The 10,399-nt window shown below is 40.0% G+C and overlaps 1 long non-coding RNA gene across 1 annotated transcript; it reads right to left on the minus strand.

Annotated features, from left to right (window-relative positions):
- Positions 1-9,179: 9,179 nt before the first annotated feature.
- LOC109118066 lies at positions 9,180-10,014 on the minus strand. The gene is made up of 3 exons (XR_002025333.2): positions 9,937-10,014; positions 9,480-9,658; positions 9,180-9,297 (listed from the first exon to the last, which is right to left on the minus strand). It is a non-coding gene; the product is annotated as an uncharacterized LOC109118066 (long non-coding RNA).
- Positions 10,015-10,399: the final 385 nt, after the last annotated feature.

Here is a 10,399-nt window from a genome sequence, read left to right on the forward strand (position 1 = left end):
TTTGCTCACTTCAAAATAAATGACAAAACATAAATTAGAATTCAGGCGAAGCACTTTTAGAGGCATGGGCTTTGTGTGGGTGAACAAATAATCTATTTTGTATAGATTTTGATCTAGTCATTCACTCAGGCACTGATGCCATTGAATGACTTTGCCTACAGTTTCATGGATTCTCCCTAAGAGCAATGTTTCACTCTATTCATATATATGAGGATCAGTTGTTTGGCTTGATATGGATTGATTTTACATTAGGTTTTACAGAAAGATACAATTGAGGTTTTCATATTCTAACAAGTAAACCCCTGCCCAGCTACCTTTGTGACTATTTTTATCTTTTCATTTATATGGCACCCAATAAATTTTCTTAGCATTGACCAAACAATTTCATAGATTTTCTGAACTCGCCCTTTCTTCAGTCTACTCTGTCTGTAATAACATCACCCTCCTCCTCCCCAGAAGCTTGAAACTTTGAAATAACGTCTGCATTTTAATCTACTTCTTCTCTTAGCCCAGTCAATTGCCAAAGCCCCTAGAATCTAGTGACATATTCTGTTTCTCTTCCTCTCTTTTCTCTCCTCTCCTCTCTTCTCCTCTTCTCTCCTCTTCTTTCTCTATGCCACTATCTCATCTGAGGCCATCATTACCTCTTCCTTATTGGAACAGGCATCTTCTTGCTGCTTATATTAGTCAATTTTCTACCACTCTAACAAAATAATTGAGATAGACAATTTATTAAGAGAAAAATGTATTTTGGCTTCCAGTTTGGGAGGTTTCATTCCATGACTGCTTGGCTAAAGCTTTTGGGCCTATGTTGAGGCAGTACATTATAATAGATGCCCATGGTACAGCAAAACTGCTCACCACATGTTTGGGAAACAAAAGAGAAAGAGGAAGGGACTGGGCCCCCAGCATCCCCTTATGACATGCCCTCAGTGACCTAAAAACTTCCCATTGCATCCCACAGTGTACAGCTTCCACAACCTCACAACAGTTCCAGGCTAGGGACCACTGGATCTTTTGAGGATACTGATGAGACAAACTATAACACCTCCTATCTTTCTTCTCCAATGTACTCTACTTGGATGATAGAAATCTTTGAGTACACAGCAACTTTTTCCATTCTTCCTTCCTTGGACCCTAACCTAATGGCTTCATATACTCTGTTGAATGACTGAACTATCTTCACAGGCTCCTATTGTCTATGCTACTATGTCAGAATTTCCTAGCAAGATATTAATGACCTTACATAGTTAAGGTGCAACTCTTTCTTCCATTTTCTCCACAAGTTTGTCTAGCATTTTCCCAGCTTTCCAATATCTCCCCAACAGTGCAATATCTTGGCCCAAAATGCTCTTTTCCAGCCATCTCTGCTTGTCAAAGTGACACCTAAACCCTTTGTGGTTGGACTTATTGTCATTTCTTTCATCCTTCCTCAGGGATAGATACATTGTCCTTCTCCATGAAACTCCAGTGGAATTTAATTTGTAATCTACTTCTCTCCTAGAAGCCATCATATTTTTTCTTGACATACAAGTATTACATTTGAGTATAAACTTGAGTTTCTCCTTCCATGTTGTGAGGGATCTCCTTAACAGTAGAAATATTGTACTTAGCTCAGCATACTACAGAGCATTTTGCAATTTGTCTTTCCTATAAATATTTGTTGGTATAATGTGTACTTTGTAGTTGTTGAGAAACTTTGATCTCTGAGGGTAGGGCAGGCTAGTGGGACCCAACACTGGGATTATAAACTTGAATAAAACACAGTCCTTTCTACCAAGAATGACTCAGACTGGGAAAAAGGCAGTCAGGAAATCTTCTGAGATTTGTTGAAATAAAAATCCTCTGTGCCCCCAGGCAAGTCATTCAATTTCTTTATGTCTTAGATGATTCATCTGCCAAATATCTTGTCTTTAAGGTCTAATCAGAGGAAAAATAAAATTTAACCCCCCCATCTGTTAAATTTTACATTTTACAGGAAAAGCCATTGCTTAATAATTCACATGTACATGGGCTTGGAATAGTTAACTAGCAAAAGCCTTAGGAAGATCAAGTTGGAATCTGATAATGAAGGCAAGTTGTTTAGTAGCATCAGTCTGGGAGTTATTTCCTTCCTGCCAAAAGCTCAGGTGGCTTATATAACTCTACCTTACCACAGCAAAGAGATAAAAGCCAATCCTAAGTGACTGCAGCAGGTAATTTTGCAGAGTATGCATCGCAAGAGAGTGTTACACTTTTCTTTCAGGAGCAAATTAGGAATAGTAATAACCCAAGCAATAAAATGAAGGCTCTGTTTAATAACTAAATTTGGAGCTATAACTCTTCAATGTTTGCAATGATATGAAAACAAGGTACATGTGGATAAAAAATGATCCTAGATCCCAGATGAGGATGAATGATTTGGGTGAGGTTCTTTATGGGACCAGCATAGGGTTACTGCCCTTAGCTACATCAGGGTACAGGGTTTGGTTTTTTAAAATAATTATTATTTTTTTATTTTTATTTTTTGGAGACAGGTTCTCACTGTGTAGTTGAGACTGACCTGGAACTCACTATGTAGTCCAGGCTGGTCTCGAACTCACGGTGATTCTCCTGCCTCAGCCTCCCGAGAGCTGGGATTACAGGCGTGCGTCACCACTCCCAGTTTAAATAATTCTTTATTAGAAAACACAGGCTTATCCTCTACTGTAATTGCTTTTTGTTCAAGTATGTACAGTGAACGTTTACCTCCTGAGCCTTGCTTCAGTCATTTCTAGGTAACTCTTTTGTGCTATTTCTGAAATATTGACTTGAAACACATTCTCTTCGAGTGATTTTGTTAGTCAGGTTTCCACCATTATCACAAATACTCAAGATGATCAGCTTCTAAAAAGAAAGGTTTTATTTTGACCCACAGTTTTGGCTCTATTGCTTTGGGCCAGTGGAGAAGCAGTGTATCATAGTGGGAGGAGGTGATAGAGAAAACTACACACCTTATGGCCAGGAAGCCAAAGAGGCCAGGATTCCAAACCCTCCGTAACACAAAGACCTCTCACATGGCTCCTTCTCCTAAAGATTCCACCATCTCCCAGTGGTACTACTCTGGGAACCTTTAACATATGGACCTCTGGGGACATTTAAGATCTCAACTAGAGCAGTAATTAAGGGAAGGGATCATAAAAATGAAAAAGTACATGGGCATATAAAGGGCATGGTAAGGCAGAGAAAAGATGCTTATTGGTAATTGTAAAGCTACTTTTATGTTCATTTTGTATGAGTAAATGGGGAGTTTCCCAAGTAACCTATGGATTTCAAATTTAATCCTGGTTGGTTGAATGCAAGAATTCATGCTCTTTATATCCAGTCCCCTGCCTCCCAAGGTTCTAGGGTCCACAGGAAGTGGAAAATGAGTGGCATCCATTTATGGCCTGTGTCTATTTTGCTGTGCCACATTCAGGAGCCAGGCAACTTCACATTTCAATTTTTGTCCTTGCTGCCCCCAGCAAGATCAGTACTTTATGAATGTTGGAGGAAAGTCAAGAGAAGCTTCTCAGAAGCTGAGCACAGTGGCACATACCTTAAGTCCAACTACCAGGGAGGCTGAGGCATGAGGATCACTTAGGCCCAGAAGTTTGAGGACAACCTGGGCAACATAAGGAGACCTTATCTCAACAACGACGACAACAACCACGACAACAGACCTTGTTTACTGTCTGTTGGGTCTGGGCAGTGTGGCGCTGCTGGTCACACATGCTGACTAGGGTGCATGGAGCCAACAACCACTAGGACACTTTCACCCTTCCTGATGCCATCATCAAGTTCTCAATGCACTCACCATGGACATTGTTACATCTGACATCTTGGAGTTTTCTGACTTCCATCGTTGTTCAGATTGCTTAGATATTAGTTATTCCTAGGGTACCATGAAATTTGTTCAATGAATATGAACTACATGAGTGCCTATCTGTGTTAGAGGGCATGGACTCAAGATTAATGAATTCTTTCCTTGAGGCATTCCCAATCTGGTAGGGCACAAAGAAGTATCAGTGTTAATAAAGCTGTGGGAAGGAGCTCAGCAGGAGTCACACAGGGGATAGGCAACTTCCCAGAAAGGCTGCTGGGAATAACAAAGTTTGAGCTGCTGGTAAAAGCTGAGCTTTTCAGGTGAGGAAAGGCAGAAGGGCTGTTCAGACAGAAGATGCTCAGAGCATGTGGGGATTGTTAGTGGTGAGGGTTCTCTAAGAAAACTGCTTGGGCATGGGTTATTATTGACTTTATTTGATTTATCTTGTAGATGGTGGGGTCTCCTCTGAAGGTTTCTGACAGGAAAGATGCAACCAGATTTATATTTTAAAAATCACACATCAAAGGAGAATGAAAACAAAAGAAGCATGTTAGAAATACTGTCACAGAACCGAAAGGAATGACGGTGACCCTGCTTGGCTAGTGGCAATGGGAAAGGAGGGCTGGGGATAGGTTTGAGAGAAGTGTCAGCGATGTGCTTGTCAGAATAATGTATAACTTTGTTATGTGGTCTCAGTGAGAACTAGATCAGAAAAAGTTGGCCATGTGTGACTCTTGACCAGGCATGCTTGGTGAAGATTACACAATTTTTCTGTTTTATCTGTAAAATGGGTATGAGAACACATATTAAAAAGATGTTATGGGGCCGGGGATTTAGGTCAGGGGTTCTGCCGCCTGCCTTGCAAACATAAGGACCGGAGTTCAATCCCCAGTATGGAAAAAAAAAAAAGATGTTTTTAAAGTTTAAATGTAACAAACACAGTCTCCTGTGCATAGAGAAGTCTCAAAAAATGTTTGTTATTATCACTTCCTCTGTATTTTTTACTACCTCAAAATTGGGTTAATGTCAATATACTGCTCTGCTTTCATGAGATAATATAGTTAATATTTAAATCTCAGATACAATGCCTCATTTTGAGGGAAGACTTCATTCTAGTGAGATGTGGGTACATATATGGCTACATTTATATTGCTTTAATGTCAAGATAAAAATAGATACTATCCTTTAAAAGAAAGCTGGAGTAAATGAAGTGTGTTTATAAAGATTTATGTATGGCACTAAATTAATTCCTGAGGACTAAGGTATTCGCAGTCATTACTTCATTTCATTCTAACAAGTACAAATGAGCATGTCAAAAATGATGACAATTATTACGCTTTTATAATTTGATTTCTTACATATTCTAATTATATTCTTTTAATTAGCAACCACTCTTTGTTTTTCAGCTTCCCCAAAGTGTGACTGAAATCACTTCTTAATGCAAAACAGTTTGTAATTTTTATGTAAGATGACATGTTATTAAGTAAAAAGAATGACAATTGTTTTTCCACTAACGACTTAGTAATGACAAAAGAGAACTTCAGCAAATCACTGAGCAAATATCTAATTTAAAAATGTCTTGAAAAAGTTATTGTGTCATCACTATCAGATCCCAAGTCAAGATGACACCGGAGCTGCCTACATTCAACTCTGGAAATTTACCCAAGATTTTGACCAGGCAAGGAACAAAGATGGCATATTTCAAGAAGCTTTAGAAATGTCACTTTGAAGACCTTGTTAGGATTACGCTGGAGAGCTGTTCAGTTATCATAACGATGCTTAACAGCTGCATCCCCCTCGCTCCTGGGTCCAGGACTGGGTGTACCACACACTGCATACATATGATTTTATGATACTCACAGTCGCCTGCATCACCAGAATTCTCTCTACAAATGATGCCCAGTTCACCTCTGTCCTGTTCCAAATTTAATTTTACTACGTCAGCGTGATACCAGCATTATGTGTCAGTGTGGTCATATATTTATAGGAACAAAAGAGGAGGGGGGTATTGAAGCCTTCAGTAGTTACAGGTAACCTGATCTTCACTATCTCCTTTCATAGGTTCTTCACGTCTTTTCTTATATTCTGTAACAATCAAGAAATTTTTACTTTTACCTTTGCTTAAGTATTTGGTGTTATGTTTTAGATATTCAATGTCCTCCAAAGGTTCATGTTGCCCTATTTTGGGGCATTGTTGGGAGGTGATGGAGCATTTAGAAGGTGGGGCTTAGAGAGAGGAAGAGGTCAGGGCTGTGGATTTAGCTCAGTGGTTCCACCGCTTGCCTTGCAAGCTCATGGACCCGAGTTCGATCCCCGGTGCCAAAAACATAACAAAACAAAAGGAATCCAAAGAGAGGAAGAGGTCATTGGGGGTGTACCTCTGAAGAGGATATTGGGACTGCAGTGCCTCTCTGAACTTTCCTCTTCTCTCCCCCACCTCCTTCTCTCTCCTTTTTCTCCCCTGACCCCTTCCTGGCCTCTGTGACATAAATTTTGCTCCAACATGCACTCTCTTTTATGACATTCTGCTTCACAACAGGCCTAAAGCAACTATGAACTAAAACCTCAGAAACTATGAGCCAAAATAAATCTTTCCTCTTTTTAAATTGATTATGTCATATATTGTGTCATAGTGACTAATACATTTAGGATAAAATATCTTGGTGTCTTCAAATTGTCTTCAAGTGGTTCCATTTAAAAAATCATGTACAAAAAGAGGTTAAGGGAGGGACAGAGAAATATGAAGCTGATATAGCAGTACATAGACAATGGTGAAACTGGGTAAGAGGCAACACGGGTATTTATTCATAGTAGCATTCATTCTACTATTCAATACATTTGAAATTCAATGTAAAAGCATTTATAAAAGCTTTCTTAATTTTTTTTTCTTAAAAACGTGATGAAAAACCTTTAAAGAAGATTTAATAATTAGAGGAGGATGGAATTTGTGACTACAATAAAGGTCCATCAATAAAACAAAGATGACTTTTTAAAAAACTAAAATGGAGCCAGCTTGGTGGTGCATATTTGTATGAGCACTCTGTGAGGCCGAGGCAGGAGGAATGAAAGTTCAAGCCTAGCTTGGGTGATTTAGTGACACCCTGTTTTGAAATAAAATTTAAAAAGAAGGTTGGCAATGTAGGGCAGTGTGAATGCCTCAAAAAAAAAAAAAAGAGAGAGAGAGACAAAGAAAATATTTTATGATGTTAACTATGGTTCTTATTGGCTTGGTTTTTAAAAAGTTATTATCTCATTATATTTCTTAGTAGGTTTAGACTTATGGAATAATTTATCAGACAGTACTTATAGTTCCATGTACTCACTTTCTTCCTTAGTTTCTCCTACTACAAAATCTTGTATTTAGCCCAGCAAATTTTTCCAATTAATGGATCAGTACTGATGTATTTGTATTACTTAAAATCCACAGTTTCCATCAGTTCATTCTTTATTTAGTCCATTCAATGGGTTTTGACAAATGATGTGTATCCACCACTCTAGCATCACAGAGTACTTGCACTACCCTAAAAGTCCCGGGTTCTACTTGTTCCTCATTCCCACCTTCTCTGCATCTGAACCCTGGCAACAACTGACCATTTTATCATCTTCGTATTTTTGCTATGTCATAGACTTGGAAACGTACAATATGTAGCCTTTTCAAACTGGCTTCTCTTATTGAGCTATAGACATTTAAGGTTCTCCCATGTCTTTTTGTGGCTTGATAGCTCCTTTTTTATTGCTGCAAAATACCCCACTGTGAGTAATGTACCACAATTTGTTTACCTGTTCATCTGGTGAAGGACATCTTAGTTTCTTCCAGTGTTTAGTGTTTATGAATAAACATTCTAGTGTAAGCTTTTGTGTGAACATAGCTTTCAACTCAACTAGGTTAATTCTTACAGATGTGATTAATGGATCCACTGGTAAAACTGTGCTTAACTATGTACAAAATTGCCAAGCTATCTTCTAAGGTGGTTCCATTTTGCTTTTCTACCATCAATGAACAAGCATTTCTGTTGCTCTGCGTCCTCACCAGCATTTGGTGTTATTTTTTGCATTTTAGTCATTTTATATGTTGTGCTATTTCATTATCTTTTTACTTTAATCTCCTAATGATATGGGCTGTGGAGCATATTCTTGCTTACCATCTGCATGTTGTTTTCTCTACTTTGATGAAGCCTCTATTCAGTCTTTCACTTATTTTCAAATTGGGTGGTTTGTTTTCTTACTGCTATTTTAGTAACCCTTTCTTAAAGTGGGTCTGTTTTCTTACTGCTATTTTAGTAACCCTTTCTTAAAGTGGGTCTTTGCATGAATAAGTAAAATGAGGGCTCAATGATCAGTTCATTTATTTAGCAGCAACGGCAGGTATTGCTTCTATGATAGCAAGTATTTACATTCTTCTCTTTTGGTATCAACGGATATTTTTCCAGCTTAACAGACTTAGTACTGGCCCAGGGATTTAGCTAAGTGGCACTGCGTCTGCCTTGCAAACTCAAGGTCCTGAATTCGATCCCCAGTATTAGAATAAATAAATAAATAAATAAAGCAAAAAAACTTAGTACTTCTGACTCCCCTGCAGATAGGGGTGGTCACGTGACATGGGTCTGACTAATCAGAAACAAAATGTAAAGTGCTAATGAGGGCTTCCTGCAAAGCTGATTAAAAATGACAGTCTCAATTGGTATGCACCTTTTTGGTATTCTGCTCTCTGCTTGTTCCTCCTACCATTTTCCACCCGATGAAATGCCAAGGAAAGGAGCACCTAGTTTTTGAGGATGAAGGTGAAGTCACACAACAAGGACATTACAGGCAATGGCTCAAAGGAGCCTAAGGCACACGACACCATGGAGATACTGTAGAAGGCTTGGGGCTCCAGTCTTTTCGTTTTGTGACAAGATGTGCTCCTCACTTTACTCAAGTTTCTGTGACAGGTAACCAGTTCACTCTCTGATTCAGCAACATGAAAGAAAGGAAAAGCCAGAGAAATATAATTGGCAACTTTGAATACACCATTGGTATCTTATGCCTTCATATTTTTGAGTTCTATATCAATGACCTAAATATAGACATGGCAGCTATTCCCCTGGGTAAGTGAAGAAGAAATGAAAGTCATTTTAATTTAAATGTCAATTCAGCTCTGGAATCAGCAGAAATTTATTACTCTAGTATCAATATTTCAAATACTAGGACATTGGAATTATTTACTAAAATCTTGTTTATGTTATTAATTACCAGTATACATCAAGTAGGCACGACATGGTAATATATAATTTTTAGAAAGAGCTTTAAAATCCATCCCTTGAAAGTAATGTAGATGAATGGATTAGATACTTTATGAAGATGAGTGCATGATTTTTTTCTATTGTCTTTCTGGTCCTGCAAACTTTGCCGAAATCATTACCATCTTCTGCGTATTTCCCCTAGCTTTTAGTTGCTGATGATAGCTGGACCAAATGTGTATTGTTATCAGGTGTCTGTAAGACAAGATCGAGATACCTGAATTAGTTTTTCTTGGGCTATCTATTGGGATTTGAAATTTTTTTTTCTAAATGTTTTTCCCTTTTGTGATCTTATTTGTAATTTTTTAAGGCATGCAAATAAGACATTTCTATTCTACATTTTAAACTCATTTCCTTAAGGACCTGGGAGAACATACTTGGCTTTTCTTTCTTTTCCAGCTCCCTTCTTTTCTTCTTGTCTATTTTTGCTTCAGTCATCTGGCACCACCGGGCTATGCTCCACTAAGTTAGTAGGGTTTAGGTTAGGAGGCTCAGGAACAGCCTGTTTCATACGGATTGTGGCTTTTCTCGCACGTGGGATGCACAGAAATTGGAGCTAGGGTAAACACGAAAAAAAGGGTCTACAGAAGAAGATGAGAAGGGTCTGAAGCCACAACGTTAACAGATTAGTGCAGGACGTAAAAACAACTGAGGTCAGGGCCACAGTCCTCTGGGTGTGACTGAATCCTCAAACCCAGGTACATCGACCTCAGATCCTAGGAGCCCTCAAAACCCAGATAAGATTAGGGTATAGGTGAAAACTCACGACTATTGTGGTGGGTCCCTAGCAACCGGAGAAGCTACAAGGATAAACTCAGCCAAAAGTAACCCCACCTGGCCACTCGGAAAGGGACGCTAGCCAAAGCCTCCTCCTAGAGCCTGGGCAGAGGATTAAGGATGAGAGCCTCCTCCTCCGCAATCCCCCGCCCCTCGGCGCAGACGCTCCGCTTGCCTGCTGATTCCCCATTGGCCGAGATTCTCGCCAATCCTAGTGAAGCGGCCCGGTGAGTGGGCTCTGGTTGGAGGAGCAGGCGCTGAGCCCCCCTCCTGCTCCGGCCGGGACCCCCGCCTGGAGGGGGCGTGGCCGTGGCTGTAGGATGAGAGCCTCCTCCTCCGCAATCCCCCGCCCCTCGGCGCAGACGCTCCGCTTGCCTGCTGATTCCCCATTGGCCGAGATTCTCGCCAATCCTAGTGAAGCGGCCCGGTGAGTGGGCTCTGGTTGGAGGAGCAGGCGCTGAGCCCCCCTCCTGCTCCGGCCGGGACCCCCGCCTGGAGGGGGCGTGGCCGTGGCTGTGTG

This window comes from Fukomys damarensis, unplaced genomic scaffold (assembly GCF_012274545.1).
Source record: "Fukomys damarensis isolate Sample0158 unplaced genomic scaffold, DMR_v1.0_HiC HiC_scaffold_38, whole genome shotgun sequence".
In the NCBI taxonomy this organism is placed as follows: Eukaryota; Metazoa; Chordata; class Mammalia; order Rodentia; family Bathyergidae; genus Fukomys; species Fukomys damarensis.